The 17,658-nt window shown below is 43.1% G+C and overlaps 1 protein-coding gene across 3 annotated transcripts in view; it reads left to right on the top strand.

Moving 5' to 3' along the window:
- The window catches only part of LOC117045459 (galactosylgalactosylxylosylprotein 3-beta-glucuronosyltransferase 1-like), a 49,427-nt gene that overhangs the window by 19,217 nt on the left and 12,552 nt on the right, over positions 1 to 17,658 (top strand). The window contains exons 1-2 of one of the 3 annotated variants that reach the window (XM_033146524.1): positions 9,785 to 9,831; positions 14,300 to 14,521. The gene's annotated coding sequence lies outside the window, so the exon portion shown is untranslated. Of the gene's footprint in view, positions 1 to 9,784; positions 9,832 to 14,299; positions 14,523 to 17,658 lie in introns of those variants that run through there. The other 2 variants (XM_033146526.1, XM_033146525.1) reach the window with 2 other exon arrangements.

Genomic DNA, 17,658 nt, shown 5'->3' with positions numbered 1-17,658 from the left:
GTACAACCATCCTCTCTGGAGCAGAGTGTGACTGACTGTGAAATAAAAGTAAGTCCCCTACAAACAGAGACCTAGGATATCAAAGCTGTACTCACACATATTCCCCGAGTTCAATAGTAGCACTTGGCTACATAGACAATGGTTCTTGGTTATATATATATTTAAAAACAACAACAACAACCACAACCACAACATTTTGGAAGCTTCTTGCAGCAGGATTTGCTGTTGTGTTCCTTGCATTTGATGAAAATTACTGTTTAAATATTTAGTTTATTATTTTGAATTTGCTGTTAAGGCAGCATTGCATGTAATTTTAAACAGGTTTTAGGCTCCATTTAGGTGGTTCTCATGTTTGAGAGTTGTCTGATTTTTAGACATTTGGGTTTTTGATATATGTGTGTGAGAGAGGGACAGGGGAAAAAAACATTTAAAGGAACTTGATAATTTTGTTTCAGTTTGCTTTAGTGAAAGGACTATGAGAGTGCGTTATATCTTACATTTTATGATCCCGTTTCTTAGGGCATATACTATCTGCATACCTGTATTTATAGTGCCCCTGAGAAAGGATTTGATCCAAGGTGTGACAGGGCTGGAACAAATCTCATTTGAAACATCTGGACTTTCTTCCCCCTTGCAAGTGGTGCTTTCCCAGTTTTGTGGTTGGCTTGGTGCTACGTGCCTTTTTGCAGTGGTGTTTCTGAATACAGCCTAATTAGCCATTTCCATCAGGACCAGGATGGCCTTTCCACTAGGTGGCTGCCTAGGACAGCACTTTATAGGGACCTGCATCTAACGCTAGAACAACCTGGTGGATGCAGAAAGGCAAAAGAACCAGGTAACAGGTAGAGAAAGTACATCAATGGCAAGTCCTGTGCAAACAACTTGTAGATATTTACTTTGATATAAGTTCACTAGGCCTTTCTCCCAGTTAAGTGTGCATGAGATTTTGGCCCCAATATTTCAAATGTGCCATTCTTTTTTTCCCTTTTTTCCCTTTTAAACCAAACCCAAATAAAACAAAGGGTGATCGAGAGCCCACTGAGTGCTGTAGGAGATGAAAGCGAAGGTTGGAACAAGGGTGCCTTGTTAGAAATCAATAAGTCACTGTAACCAACAGGATGGGAGAAAAGGGGAAATCCAGGCTAAGAGATCCAGAATGGAAGAGTATACCCAGTTATTTATTTGTTTGTTTGTTTGTTTGGGCGCGGGTGGCGCTGTGGTCTAAACCACTGAGCCTCTTGGGCTTGCCATTTGGAAGGTCGGCAGTTCGAATCCCTGTGACGGGGTGAGCTCCTGTTGTTCTGTCCCAGCTCCTGCCAACCTAGCAGTTCAAAAGCACACCAGTGCAAGTAGATAAATAGGTACTGCTGTGGCAGGAAGGTAAACGGCGTTTCCGTGTGCTCTGGTTTCTGTCAAGGTGTTCTGTTGTGCCAGAAGCTGTTTAGTCATGCTGGCCACATGACCCGGAAAGCCGTCTGTGGACAAACGCCGGCTCCCTTGGCCTGAAAGCGAGATGAGCGCCACAACCCCATAGTCACCTTTGACTGGCGTTAACCGTCCAGGGTTCCTTTACCTTTTTACCTTTATTATTAGTATTATTAATTAATTAATTAATTTCATTTTTATACTGCTTTATATTTGGGGGGGGGGATCTCAAATCAGTTTACAAACTACTTTAAAACATCAAATAAAACAATCCAGAATAAAACATTTCTGAAGAAAGTCAAATATAACGTATACATTTAAATACAATTAACACTCATTCAAATATAATTAACAGGAAACTATATATATATATATATATATATATATATATATATATATATATATATATATACCCACTACAGAGGAGGTCGAGTGCAGAATGCACATTTAGCAGAGCAAAGTTAACAAAACAATTATCTTAAACATTTCAGAAGAAGGCATTACTAAATGAAGTTAAATATAAAATACATGATTTGAAAGACCACAGCACCAAAAGATCTTGGACCAACATGTCCATGCAAGCCCATTTCTGAAGTTTGGTGTACTTGAGCTGCTGAAAAAATGGGGGGATTGCCTTCCAGTTCTTAGATGTGCAAAAAATCTGCCATTCAGGCACTACCCTCAAACTATAGGATATAAATATTTCAGTGAAGTGCTCCAGTAAATTGAAACCATTGTTGTTTTCTCCTTCCCGCCTCCCTAAAACTTCATTTAGCCTCTCCACCAAAAGCCAATTTCACAAACCAGGTAATAAGTGAATGTGTTCAGAATAAACCTGAGATTAGGTGAGAAGGGCTGCCTTTTGTTTACCTTCCCAAGTGTTTACTGTGATTGTCCTAATGGTGATGAAGCATAGCTCATGCAAGGATGCTGGAAGGAAGTTCCTGGACCATGAGGTGCAACTGTGGTGGACTCTACACACATATAAAAAAACGCTGTGAAAATGCTTTTTTAAAAAAAAATGTTTTGAAAAATACATTGAAATTGGCATAGCTCAGTGTCGGCATCTAGTGTCACATTTGTATATTGCACTTTACAACAGATTTAAAACGTTGTATTTACAGTTGTATAGCTGAGTCCTGTGTTTCTAAAAGACGCAGACCTGCAATGAGGGGCAAGTGCAGATGAGCGTGTTGCAGGGGGTGGGGTTAAGATACAGGGTCTTATTAGCCAGGAGCAAACCTGCCTATATGACTCTTGTAGTACCATAATGTGGTATTATTTGGAGTGCTCTAGGGCAACCTCTAGTCCTCCAGATGTAGTTGGACTCTTGCTTCTATTATCCCTGACCATTAGCCATACTGGCTAGAGCTGATGAGCGCTGGCCTCCAACAGTATCTGGAGGGCCACAGGTTCCCCATCCCTGGCCTAGACAATCTCTATTAGGAGGCCGCTAAAGAGGGGTGAGGAAAGGGAGGAAATGGGGCACTTCTTCATGGAGATACAAAGAAATTTTATTGTGAGCAGTCCCTCCACACCTATGACTCCCCGTCCTGAGGTGGAGTTTTGCACTCCCCTTCTGGCCTTTAGGTGCCTGTACAAGGCTCACTTATGTAGAAAGCTTTTTAAAACCCTAAGAAATGTCCATTGAGAAAGTATGCTGTTTTTCCATTCTGAGCCTTATGAGGAACAGTTGAAGGAGCTGGGTATGTTTAGCATGGAAAAGAGGAGATATGATAGCCATCTTCAAATATCCCAAGGGCTGTCCCTTGGAGGATGGAGCAAACATCTTTTCTTCTGCTCTGGAAGGTAGGACTCAAACCAATGGCTTCAAGATTCCGACTAAACATATGGAAAAAAGTTTCTGACAGTGGAACAGTCTTCTTTGGGAGGTTGTGGACTCTCCTTCCTTGGAGGCTTTTAAGCAGAGGTCGGATGGCCATCTGTCATGGATGCTTTAGTTGAGATTCCTGCATTGCAGGGGGTTGGACTAGATGAACCTTGGGCCCCTTCCAACTCATAAGATTCTATGAGCAATTATGAATGGCCATGCCACCGGTGTGTTGTTATTTTGTTGGTTAAATAGCTAACAAACTCCCACAGAAGGCTGTGATGGCCACCAACTTGTATGTTTTTAAAAGAGGATTGGGAAAATTCGTGGAAGATAAGGCAGTCACTGGCTACTAGACACAAGAGCTATGCTGTGCCTCCACATTTGGAGGCAGTAATGCTTCTGAATACCAGTTGCTGGAAGCCACAGGAGGGGAGAATGGTCTTGTGTTCAGGTCCTGCATGCTGATTTCCCACAGGAGTCTGTTTGGCCATTGTGAGAACCAGATGCCATTGGGCCATTGGTCTGATCCAACAGGCTCATCTTACATTCTTAGTTTTCAATAAAGTGTGCGTGTGTGTGTGTGTGTGTGTGTGTGTGTGTTTGTAACAGACTCCCATAAGAGTGGTGGACTCTCCTTCCTTGGAGGTTCTTAAGCAGAGGTTTGATGGCCATCTCTCATGTATGATCCAGTTGAGATTCCTTCATTGCAAGGAATTGACCTAGATGACCCCTAGGGTCCTTTCCAACTCTACATTCTATGAGTCTCTCTCTCTCTCTCTCTCTCTCTCTCTCTCTCTCTCTCTGTGTGTGTGTGTGTGTGTGTGTGTTGTGTGTGTTGTACTGGCAATTAAAAATAAATAAATTCAATGTCATCTCCATGGGGCCCTGTGGGAAAGTGGGGTTAAAATGTGCTAAATAAATGGAATTGGCACCCAGTGCCCTTATACTGCCACTGCTCCCATCAACTCCCCCCCCCCCAAATGCAGGGTGTAACAGAGTGACCATTGACCTCCTTTCCTGTCCCCTCTTGCTTTGGATGTTGCAACTTTTCCTTCCCTTATAAGCAGTACATCCCCAACTTGCAGCTGAGCCCTGACACAGTGCAGTTAACAAGAGGACCAGTTTGGTGAATCTGTGCAGAGCCGTTCTCTGATGCGGAAAGCAATGTGAGAAACCTGCTCATTGCAGATGTGCTTCTTTTAGGGGGGGGGGGATCTGCTTCAACAACTATCTCATTAAGTCTGCATAACAATGGAAGAGCAAGGAGAAGCCAAGCCCATGATTAGCAGAACTCCATCTCAGTAGCTGCCTCCTTGAGTCAGTGCTATCCTGTTTCTTAGGGTGATTTATGCCTGGTGGCCAGCTGCTCCATCAGCCACAATCTGCTCCCACAGTCCGTAGAATGAGATGGATAAACCGTAATCTCAAACAGTATGTTGAACCCACTCTGATAAATCTCCTGTAGCTGATTTGAAGCCCCTTGTTAGCCCATCTCCGCTTCGCGTAACTGAGGATGAACGTCTTTGCATACATACACAGCTCTCCTCATTGCAGTGTGCTGGCAGGAAAATGTACAGTGGTACCTCGGGTTAAGAACTTAATTCATTCTGGAGGTCCGTTCTTAACCTGAAACTGTTCTTAACCTGAAGCACCACTTTAGCTAATGGGACCTCCTGCTGCCGCTGTGCCGCCAGAACACGATTTCTGTTCTTATCCTGAAGCAAAGTTCTTAACCTGAAGCGTTATTTCTGGGTTAGCGGAGTCTGTAACCTGAAGCATCTGTAACCTGAAGCGTCTGTAACGTGAGGTACCACTGTACTGTGGATTTTTTAAAAAAGAAAAGAAATTGGTTTTGCTCCGTTGCTTTTTTCAGAATGGATGCTAAGTGTTGATTGCTGTGTTACCATTTGGTGTCCCCGGTCTAATCAAGTATTTAAAAGGTTCAGATTTGTACAAAGCATTCCGTGTTTTTGGAATCTAAGCACCAGTTTTTGGATCTAGGCACCTGTTCATACTCCACAGAAGAGCTGGACTGCCACAATTTAGGAAGGACGTTGACAAGCTGGAATGTCTTGCAGAGGAGGGCAACCAAGATGATCAAGGGTCTGGAAACCAAGGCTTATGAGGAACGATTGAGGGAGCTGGGTATGTTTAGAGTTGGAAAAGAGGGAACTGAGAGGAGATACAATAGCCATCTTAAAATATCTCAAGGGCTGTCAGATGGAAGATGGAGCAAGCATGTTTTATCCTGCTCTGGAGGGTAGAACTCAAACCAATGGCTTCAAGTTACAGAAAGGAGATTCTGACTAAACATTTGGAAAAAGAGATTCTAACTAACACCAGGAAGAACTTTCTGAGAGTAAGAGCTATTCAACAGTGGAACAGTCTCCCTCAGGAGGTTGTGAACTCTACTTCTTTGAAGGTTTTTAAGCAGAGGTTGGATGGCCATCTGTCCTGGATGCTTTAGCTGAGAGTCCTTCATTGCAGGGGGTTGGACTAGATGACCTTTGGGCTCCTCCCAACTCTATAATTCTAGGTAGGTAGAGGAGTGTGATCAGGGAATACTCAAAGAAGCCAGCTATCAACTATTGCAGGAGTTACCAAACTGTGAACTGCAAGTTTTCTTTCAGGTGGTCAGAAAGAAAGGTGGGTCCGCATTAAAATAGCCGTATGGATTTCAATTGTATTTTTATTGCTTCTATTACCATTTGTATTTATTTTATTGGGTTACAGTTTGAGTTCTGTGGAATTCAAATTGTAAAACAGTAAAATACAATATAAGAAATGAAAGTGGTGATAAAAGAATACAATTTAAAACCGCATTGAATGTAGCCCAGCACATCACAAATGCTACAACCTGCAGGAAAAAAATCAAAAAAGACCCCCAGATATTTTCCAGTAGTCCATTGGGGGAAAGGTTTGGGATCTACTGACTCTGTTACCTTGGATCTGATGGTCTATTGGCACTATACCATTTCCCTATGCCAGTGCAACCTTCCATGCCACCATTTTCATAGTTACCTGAAGAAGAATGTGATCAGGCTGGATATCTGTTTCATAGAAGCCTCCTGCGGCATGTGGAGGCAAGAGCCACCAAGGCTCAAATAACCATAGACCAGGGGCAGGAAACCTAGGGCCCGTGGGCCGGATCCGGCCCAATCACCTTCTCAATCCGGCCCACAGGCGGTCCAGGAATCAGCGTGTTTTTACATGAGTAGAATGTGTCCTTTTATTTAAAATGCATCTCTGGGTTATTTGTGGGGCATAGGAATTCATTCATGTTGTTTCTTCAAAATATAGTCCAGCCCACCACATGGTCTGAGGGACGGTGGACCGGCTAACGGCTGAAAAAGGTTGCTGACCCCTGCCATAGACCAAACACCAGTTTTGTAACCTCATTTTGTAGCCAGTGTAGCCCTTGCAGACTATGTCCTGGAAGACCAGGGTTCAAGCCCCCACTCAGCCGCAAAGCTCTCTGGGTGACCTTGGGCCAGTCACTGCCTCTCAGCTTAGCCTTCCTCACAGGGTTGTTGTCAGGATTAAATGATGGAGAGGATCACGTTCGCCACCTTGAGCTGCTTGGAGGAAAAGTGGGATATAAATGTGACAAATAAAATAGATAATGAATATATTTCCTGCGTATGGATTTTCCAGGACTTGTACACACACACATACCCCTCAGTTGTGTATTTATGGGCTGACCTACCTCTTTCGGGGGGGGGCACAGAAAATATGACACAGTTCTGTGACGTTACCACTTCAAGATACAGGTGGGTGGGTGGAGAATCACACAACTGTTTTGCTCCTCACAGGCACTCTCCAGCAGGTACATAGGACATCTGCACAGTTGTATCCCGCACAGCCCTCGCCGTTGCAACTGATGTTAACAGCAGAGGAGCAGAGACAGTTGCTCCCCCACCCCCAGTAATAAAAACGCTTCTGTGTAGCTGCTGGGGAAAACACAATATCCTGATAGCGAGCATTACTCGGCCAAAGAGATATCTGGAATGCACACAACTCTTGCTCGGTAATGACGGCATCTTTCGTTGCACGAGGAAAACACTTTAAATAGGAAAAAATAAATAAACCCTGGGTGTTTTGAAGCAGGTAGGGGGTGGAAAGATACAGATCTATAGCAAATTCTGTACTTGACCCCCATATCATGACATCTGTTTGTTCTGATATAGTAGGAAACTGCCTTATGCTGAGTCAAACCGTTTGTCCATCTAGCTCAGTATTGTCCACACTGACTGGCAGCTGTTCTCTGGGATATCAGACAGGGATGGAGATGCCAGGGATTGAACCTGGGACCATCTACGTGCTGGGCACATGCTCTACCCCTGAGCTATGGCCCTTCCCTCCCAAGTGGGATGTGGAGGGAGGAGGGTGGCAATGGGCAACAGGAAGTTCCTCCTGATTTCAGGGAGCAGAAAGAAGAGCTGCCAAGACACCCGAGCTGGCATGAATTATGCATCCCTTGTCTGAAGAGAGGTCAGCCTCATCAATAATGGAGGAAAGGCTCCCCGCTCTGCCTTCTGCCTGCATCTTCCAGCACCAACAACTCATGAAATCTGCATGGGCTTTCTCAGGGTGTTTATAGGCTGCTGGGGAAAAGAAGCCGCAGAGCAGGAAGCAACCGGCACATCGAGCTGCGGCAAATTTCTGTGCGTGCTTACTAGGCACCAAATGAGTGCGGGATTCATTTGCACAGATCTGATTAGATCCTTTCTGGCACAGGCCCGCAAATGCACACTTGCCTGTGAAATGCAGCTGACTGCAGCTTGTGCATCTGGGATTGGGACTTGTAATACTGACTTTGTTTCACCAACTGGTGACAAATTTTAAGGCAGACACATCTGTACTCACCAGCACAGTGTCCTGTTTAGTTTAAAAGAAAAAGAAAGAAAGAAAGTGTCACTTCTCCAGGTTTTGCAGTGTTGTTGTTGTTACAGCCAGACTGGGCAGGTTATTAGCTTGCCCTGTTATGTTTTTTAAAAGCAAAAATACTCATGTAGTGCAGATCTGAATGTCAGGGCTGGGCCATGCATGGCTGGACTTGAACCTAGGCCCAGGAAGAGCCTTGAAACTCCTTCGGGTAGTGAAAAGCGGGATATCAAATCCAAATCCAAACTCTTCTTGCTGTCCAGCGCTAGAACTTGACTTGAGCAGGGTCTGTGCTAAACTAGGGCTGAATCTGATGTGCAGTGGGCAAACGTCACATATATATTGATCAGTCCTGGACCGAAGCCCAATATTCTATTGTTTGTTTGTTTGTTTGTTTGTTTGTTTTACACCAGGCCTGGCCAGTTCAGAGGCTGCCAATCACAGGGAGTGGTTTTGCATGGCTCTGAGACCTGAGTATCCACAGACCTAGGCAGCTCACTAAGGATACGTCCCAACCTGGTTTGAGTCTCTGGACATCATAGCTTTGTGAGGTGGATAGTGGGAAGTTTAGGTTTTCACAATGAAAGTGGATTAAAGCATTCTGTTGCCCAAGCACAACCAGTCTGATTTTTTAAAAATTGTCTTTTGCCGTTAGGAAAGTGACAGGGAAAAAGCACTCAAGATGGTGTGTCACCTCCAGACTGTGGGATAACTAGACTCATATAACCAACATGCTAAAGTATTATGCATGAAAGGACCATAAAGCAAGCTGTCCTGCCAGACTTAGCTCACCTTGGGAGGGACTGTGCAATCAAGTCTTTGTTCCTTCAGTCTACCAGAGAAGCTCAACATGCGAGGAGATCTGAGATGGTTGCTGCAGCTCAAACCACATGGCTTTCACAAGCCATGCTTGTGTTTCCTATACCAATAATTCAGGTTCTTTCACCACAATAACTAAGACAAGTTTTACTGCCTGTGAAGCTTTTCTGACTTCTGTATGGAAAAGCACATGAATCCGAGCTATTAAGTAAGCCATTTTTAACTTACCAAACGTGTGGTCTTTTTCTATGCTGGGGGAAGAGGAAAACTGTGGAAGGAACTCACAAGGGCATATTATAAAGGCCTAACAGCCTGTATTTCCACACTTTATTTTTCTGCATATTTTTGCTGGGGTTCTCTCCCCAAAGAGTACTTGCCCCAAGCATGGATCTTGGCATCCAGGAACTTTCCTTTTCATATAACTATTTTTTCCTTGCCAACCAACACAGACCTCATAAGGGGGTTAGCTCCTATGTTTGAGATCCTGCCCAGTGCCATTTCCGCCACTGGAATGAACACATAGCAGAAAGTTCACCCCCGACCTCACCTACTGCCGCAACCAGCCTAATACACTTGAGTGCAGATCTTCCAGCCATCTTTAAGGGTCACAGATTTAAACTCTCACTTTTAAAGACACAAATTGCAACATTTTTAAGGAAAGAAAACATGTTTTATCTTTCTGCAATTAAATACTCTGCGGCACAAATAAATAATTGGTTTTCATGAGCGTGGCAAAACTTTTATTAAACTTCCTTCCTATTTTTCTTTTCCTAGGTTCTTGAAGGTTTGATTCTCTTTAGAGGGATGTAGGAATATTAGAAAGGCTGTATTCCCGGACTGCAGTTCCTGCCTATCAGTTTGCATTAAAGGTAACGTAAGGGGCACCAGATATTTGTGTGAATCTAACCAGCCAAAAAAACCCTTCAAATTCACTTCCAGACTCCACACAGATCTACACACCAACCACATGCCTGGTGAATAGAGAAAAGGGCCTGAGTCCCAATCTTGAAATTAATGTTCCTATTTCTTTCTTGGCATCATCACACACCTGGTTACAAATATGTGATGAAGCATTTACAGCCTGACCCAGATTCCCTGCCCTCTGAGAGCAAAGCAAGATGTTTGTTTGATATAAAACATACAGCTGTGTGTTAAGTTTGAACTTTAATCACAGGGGTGTGTAACTTGAGCATGTGCTTGTGTGCGATCCTTTCAGGGAAGGTTTCATGCAGAGAGGGGAGGGTTGTCTCTTCCTTTCGTAGTGAGATCAGAGCCAAAATCACTTTCTTCGTGCAGCTAGAAAGGTGTTTTTTTCCCCTCCCTAAGATCACATAGCTCTCCCCCCCCCACAAAGAATCCTGGGAACTGTAGTTTGTTTAGAGTTCTGGGAATTGTAGCTCTTTAGGGTGTAGTTCTCAGGATTCTTTGGGGAAAAGCCACATGCTTTAAAAGTATGAGGTGAATTTGACCTAAGCATTGTAGTTACATTGGTAAGAGGTGATTTTGGCTCCATTCACCCTGGGGAAGAAAGAGAGAGGCTGCCTGTGCAGTGTCTTTCCTGGAAACATACTTATCCCCCCAATATATATATATATACACGCACGCACGCACGCGCGCACACACACACACACACACACACACAAAGTATGTCCATATATATATATATATATATATATATATATATATATATAATGATCCAGTTTGAGAACTTTGCCTGCCATGGCAAAGATTGTACCATCCAAATGTGCTTTTTGCATTAGGATGTCTTCCATTGCTGTTAAGGGGATGTTTCTTTCCAGTATAAATACTATGTGCAAGGGCCTAATGCAGATCAGGGTCGCAGCAGCATTTGGAGGTTAAAAGCCCCTTTCCTCCTCATTGCCACCATCAGAGCGTCCATCCCAGTCATCTCCCCCTTTATGGGCCAATTTCATATACGCAGCTAGAATGGAAATAGCTAGCAGTTGGACAGCAACCCTGCCTGCACAATGGAGCCAATGATTACGGAAACCGGCTCTGAGGGACAAACTAACAAATATATGTGGCCAATGGTGTCACGTAGCCAGATTTCTTCACGGAGAGATAATCCCTTGTTTGGCATGTATACAGGCTGTCACGCCCTTTGCATCTGGTTAAAATCTAATTGCTCCATAATTTGAGCTGTAGCATTCTTAACCATTCAAAATGAACCTGCCCAGTGTAGCCTGTTAAATGGAAGGTTGTGCTCTGTGCTTTTCCTTGGGGCTCTACATAGATGGACATGCAAATCTACTTCCTACGGAGAGAATTCGCTTGTAAAGATATGGGCAGAAATGTGTATAATGACAGATCTAAAGCATGCTTGTTCACACTGTCAACAATCTTTGAATGGCTGCTAATTCCAAGAGTCTCCTCCTCTTCCTCCTCTTCTTCCTCCTCCTCCTCCTCCTCCTCCTCTTCACATACAAAATTTTATTCATTTTACCTCTTTGACTTGAAACCAATACTTGCTTTCATTTGACACAGGGATGGGAACCTGTGGTCTGCCAAATGATGCTGGGCTCTAGTCAACTCCCATCAGCCCCAGACAGCTTGACCACTGGGCTGGGATGATGGGAGATGTTGGCCAACACACCTGGAGGACTACAGGTCCCCCGTGCTTATTTAGCCAATCCTTCTGAATCATAACCCCATGCACAATTATTAGCTGGTTGCGTTGACCACAGGAACACTTCAGTTAAAGGGGAAGCATCTGTTTTAAAGGCTGCGTCTCAAACTTTTAATTATGAAGCTCTCCTTTAGATATCTCTATATAAAAGGGAAACGGATGATGGATGACTGAAATTAAAGCGAGACGTGTATAATTGGAAATCGGCTCAAGGATCTTAGGCAGCATATTGAAGGCATCCATCATTCGGCCAGTGAATGTTGTTATAGGTGGTTAGGAATGAAGTTCTGAAGCAGGTATTAACAGATATGGGAGCTGAGAAGAGGAAACCTCAGAAAAGAAGAAAGGTGATGAAAAGGAACAGGGAGTGATGAGAGCTCATTTCTGATCCTAGCTTTTAGAGGCCCTTCCAACATTTGCAAGCTTCATTTAAACTAGTAATACTAGTGTATAGGCAAATGCCATGCACATCTGCCCCATTTTTGTCTCTTTTTGGTGATGCAGTTCACATTTTTTGACTCTGTGTAAATGGCCACCCAGATGTAACCAATTGTGAATACCTGACCAATATACTTACGTGATGTGTTCCCAAACACTGTTTTGTTCATCCTTTGAGTCCTGTAGGTGTACTTTTGAAATCATAGTTTTTGGAGCAGCATTTAGAATGTGAAAAGGTCGAAGAAAAGCAGCCCCTGGTTGCTGTTATTTCATTGCTCCCAAGCAAAGACCTGTAGAAAGTGCCTAGTGCATTCAGACATTAGAAATCTGACACCATGTTAATTAAAGGGATGTTGCCATGTGAACACGTGTCTCAGTGATATGGGTCTTTGCAAGAAAAAGTAATGGGACCGGGTGAAAATGTTGCGTTAACTGCTCTTTTATGTGCATGTGTTGTATTCAGAGATCCAAAATATGATTTGGAACAAGTTATCCAGGCTGGCTCATTTAAATCTGTTTATGTTTGTCCCTTGATACAGTTAGAACAGGAAGTAGTTCATCATCATTATGTGCCATGAATGCATCATCCCACTTCTTTCCATAATTAATCTGGGAATCTGTTTTAAACACAACTGCTTTCGCTGCTCACTATTAACCGTTTTGCCCTTTGCTTCTGGTAATGGAAACAAGTTACATCATTGTTCGGGTTTCTTTTGTCCCTGGTATATTTAAATGCATACTCACAATAGCATTTTCCCCTGCCAGCTGTAGATCTTTCCCTGTTGCATATAGTTCTTTAGTCATTCTCTATGTCTCCCAGTGCCTAATTTGCATTAATTGTTTTCCATTCATCTGTTTTTTATTATATGTCACTGCCCTTCACAGTTCTTCTAAACTCCTAACAAAAGTTGCTTGAGTTTTTGCAGAACGCCATTAACTATCAAAACTTCTCATGGCATTTTTCCATTCCCAGGTTTTTAAGTGGAATATTAGTTTTAAGTGGAACAAGCATACACTGGGCACCCAGAGCTGACCTGAAGGTGTATAACATATTGAATGGAGAGAGATGTTTTTCTCCCTCTCTGTAACACTAAAACCCAATGAAGCTGAATGCTGGAAGATTGACAGAAGACAAAATAAGTATTTCTTCACACAGTGCATCGTTTAACTATGGAATTCATTCCTAGAAGTAGTAATAATGCCCAGAGCTTGAAAAGGGGGTTAAACAAATTCATGGGGAATAAGCCTAACAATGGATACCAGTCATGATGGCTTTGTGCTGTCTTCAGTGTCAGAGGCAGTGTGTCTCTGAATACAAGTTGCTAGGCATCACAAGTGGGGGGAAAGTGTTTGTGTTCCTATCCTGCTTGTGGAATTTCCATAGGCATCTGGCTGTCTGCTGTGAGAACAGGATGCTGGACTAGATAGGCCTTTGGTCTGATCTAGTAGGACGACCCTTATACTCTTGAGGTGTGAAAGCGTGCTGGCAAAGGTGTGTCGTCATGGCGGAAGTGCTCTCCTTCCCATTCAGAACATCCCCTTTATATACGATGGACTAAAATGGCAAAATTATTGCTATCGATTGGAGCAGTAGACTGACGGTGACTACTTGGTCTTCCTCAAATGTCACTGTAAACTTTGGAAAGAACACTAATTAAACACTGGAAGGAAAACTAGCTGTGCAAATGTAAAGTGAAGAGTGGACTCGTGGTGAAGAACGAACTGAACGTGAGTCAGATATGCGACACTCCAGCACAAAAGGCCAGTTCAATTCTGAGTTGCGGAAATGTTCTACCCAAGGCTCAAGCAGGAATAATATGCTTTACCCTGCACTGGCAAGGCCTCATGTAGATTACTAGGAACATCACAGTTCCAGGAGCATGTTGCTAAATCAGAAAAGATTCAGAGCTCAAGTGAAACCTGTCATCTGAGGAAAGGCTTGAAGCACCTATGTATGTATTAAGCCTAGAGAGAACAAGATAGAGATATTTTAAAAACAAAAAAACAAAAAAATAAAAATCCAACCCTTTAGCAACAGTTTTTGTTTTTTTAAAAAGCAATGATGTAGTTGACTTTGTAAATGTATGGCTGTAGCACAGGGACTCGGGGAGATGCCTGGTAAGTATGTGAATCAGCTTTTCAAATGAAATACTTGTAGATGTGCTTTTTGTATCAGGAATGGCCATGGTCGTATTTCTTCTAAGCAGGTGAGAAACTTTGTTTTGTGACTAATGAGGTCTGTGTCTGCTTAGGCCTCCAGAGAAAGCACAGTCCCCCCCTGACAGACAGGAATGTGGAAGAAGGCCTGCAAGGAAGTGCCAAATGTATACACTCTGCACCTGAGGAGCATCTCAGAGGACACCAACTCCCGGCAGATCCCAGGAAGGCCAGGGGGCTAAACAAACCTGCCAGCTAGACTCTCTTCCTCAAAGCCATTGGTGTCAAGGCATGCCCTCTGTTGTGACAGATAACTGGTGAGTCATTTTGCAGCATGGCTGGTGAGGTATGCTCGCCTAGCGAGGGAAGGGGTGCCGTTATTATGAATAGGGTTTTCTCCTAAATTTCAGAACTGTCAGCAGTTACATATTGCAGGCAGGGACAGGAGAATCACAGCTCTGACTCAGGGGTGGGGAACCTGCGGTCCCTGAGGTGTTCCTGGACTCCCGTCAGCCTTGTTCAGCAAAACTGCAGTCCTAGAGAGGGATTGGAAATGGCTGACAGGATTGTGACGTACCTGCTCTGTTCCTGCCTATCAGCTCCACTCTTGCAGCTACTGTTTCCAATGTTCTGCTTTTGCTGGCTAACTTGAAAGTACTTCACAAAAGAACAAACAAACTTGAAACACTGCAGAAACTGTTTTTTGTTCCTCTACCAGGAACTAGGTAACATGCAATTATGAGACTGATTATGGGAAGATGTCTGTTGCTTGTTTGCACGTAGCACGGACAGTTCGTTAGACTTGCTGGGTTCTTTCATGAGGGCCTTTTGGCACCTTTATGACAGGCAAAACTGCTGCCGCATCAGAGCCTTTTTCTAGAGTGGGAATTCAGTGAAAGGAAAAGCTTCACCTGCTGAAGATGGGAATCCCAAGCTTTCAGCGTTTGAAGAAAACACAGCATAGTAACTTCCTTAGAGATCCATATCTCTAAAGAGATCCATATTTAAAAAAACAAATATTATTTAATTTATGTGTGTACACACACAGAGAGAGAGAGAGAGGCAATTAGCTGCAATCCTGGCATTACTCAGAACTAAGGATCAGCCAAACTGCAGGAGGCAGTGAAAGATAGGCGTGCCTGGCATGCTGTGGTCCATGGAGTCATGAAGAGTCGGACACGACTGAACAACAAGGATCAGACCCCAAGAGTGCCTGTTTATTAAACATGTTTTACCTGGTTCAGCTGCAACAGGGTGGCAGTGGTTCACTTTTTACACTCATGCGGCTGCCTAGGAGTGTGGAGTCAAACCTGTTCCCTTCCGCCAAGCTCCATTGTTTTCAACATTTGCTCCCTGTCAGGATGTACTTTGTATGGATGCATTATCACACGAAGGAAACAATGGTTTTTCTGGCAAAATCCACGAGAGAATATGGGCTTCAAGCTGAAAAGGGTTCCCCACCCATTTTCAGTTAGTTCATGCTTGAATTTTAGTTCATGAATTAAGACCAATATTTGTTTCATTTTCATGTCTCTTGCCTGATTAAAATATTGACCAGTTTGTTTGTTTTTGGCAGAAATGGATGAAATTTTCAGGCATTTCTAGGACGATGAATGATGCCAAATTGCCAAAGTACATCTGCAGTGCTTTACCTGCCAGGACATCATTTACAGTTTGGGAGTGGTTTTAAAAAGGGTTAACTTAATTCCCCAATTCTTTTGTGGGCAATAGGTGTGAAAATAATTGTGTGTGGAAAATAATACTTCTCAGACAGGTGTCCCAAAACAAGAAAGCTGCCAAAATTCAAAAGGATTGGTGCAGAGGCTTTTGTGCTGGGTACTTTTTAAAGTTGATTTTTCTTGAGGAGAACTAAAGGGGATTCAATCCTCCATCCCTGACATTTTGCAGGTAACAATTTTGCATGAAAATGGCATGCATGGTAGAGTTGCCTTTAGGAAAGTAACTTGCAAAATACCAGAGAGACAGGTGCAGAGGCTATGAAGTTATAAGGAAAGGGAAAACAGCTTCAGGCTTGTGTGCTGCTCAGTTGGCACTAAAAGCCACAGAAACTTAAGCGCAGAGTTGATTTAATGTGGCATTGGCAAAGGCAGAAGGACTTGAATGTCCAGCATTTTCCAAGTAAGCAAGCATCAGTAGCAGAACTAGCAAAAAGCACAGAGCAGATCAAGGTGATGCATTGCTGTGATTGGAAAACACTGGTAAAATTATTCCCTCTGGTTATCATTATTTTTCATTTCTGTTTATAAATAGGGAAAAAACTCAAAGTTGTTTACAAACCTACATTAAAATGTCAAATAGAACATTAAAAAATAAAGCAGGACCTCTTACAGAAGAGGTTCAAATATAAAATATACATACTGAGTGATCTTAGGCCGGTTGGAGGGAGCATGGCACTGATAATGCCAAGGTTGCAGGTTCGATCCCCGTATGGGACAGCTGCATATTCCTGTATTGCAGTGCATTGGAATAGACAATCCTCAAGGTCCCTTCCAACTCCAGAATTCTATGATTGTATGAAAACAACATAATTAACAAGAAAATAGAATGCTATCTTAAAGATTTCAAAATAAAACATTACGGAGGAAGGTCAAATACATTATACAAAATACACATTTAACACAGCAAAATTAAGACGAAATATTTTCTTAGACATTTCAATATAAAACATTACTAAAGGAGGTCAGTTATAGAATACACATTTAAAATGGCATAATGAAATATTATCTTAAACATAAAATGTAGCTGCTGCCGCCAGTGGTGGTTCATTTCAGGAGGCGGCCACGGGAGCTTGGACTTGATGGTCTGGGTGCTCACTTAGCATCTAAGTGGGTGGCAGGCAGAGCCACCCAAATCTGAGAGCCAAGAAAATGGCTCCAAAAGCAACTCTAAGACCTGCCAATCACAAAATAAGTCTCCCACCCCACCCTCTCCCTCACCTCTGTAGAGTCTTCCTCATATGGCAAAGTTGGGAGGAAAGATTTCACTTTTAGTCTTTTATCTGAATATCCAAAACATTCCAAATCACTTTGGTTGCCCCCATCTTCACTTCAGGGCACTTTGGAAAGACCCCATTCTGGTTCAGACAAGAATCTTTCCCAAAGCAGCTTCAACTCAGGATTCAGGGTTTGTCCGAATCTGATGCACATCCCTAATATCTATGACAAGCTCACTTCTGGTCTCAGAGCGTGCTGGTGCAAAATGTATTAAGGCAGCTGTTAGAGCATGGGACTAACTACTGAAATAATTCCCAAGTATTTCTTGATAGAGTGAATGCCAGAGAGGGCTGAATGTAAAAGTTGACAGTTCTGTGTGATTGCCTGTCTCAGGTTTCTTGCAGATAATAGCAGAAAATCCAGCAGGGGTTTTGCAAAAAGCATCTGTAAGTGCTAGGATTTCACAAAAATAAAAAGCTATGTTGTAGCCTGCAAGGTCT

Source organism: Lacerta agilis, chromosome 4, assembly GCF_009819535.1.
Source record: "Lacerta agilis isolate rLacAgi1 chromosome 4, rLacAgi1.pri, whole genome shotgun sequence".
NCBI classification, from domain to species: domain Eukaryota; kingdom Metazoa; phylum Chordata; class Lepidosauria; order Squamata; family Lacertidae; genus Lacerta; species Lacerta agilis.
The sequence above is the reverse complement of the archived record's forward strand: the minus strand, read 5'-3'. Positions and strand labels throughout refer to the sequence as shown.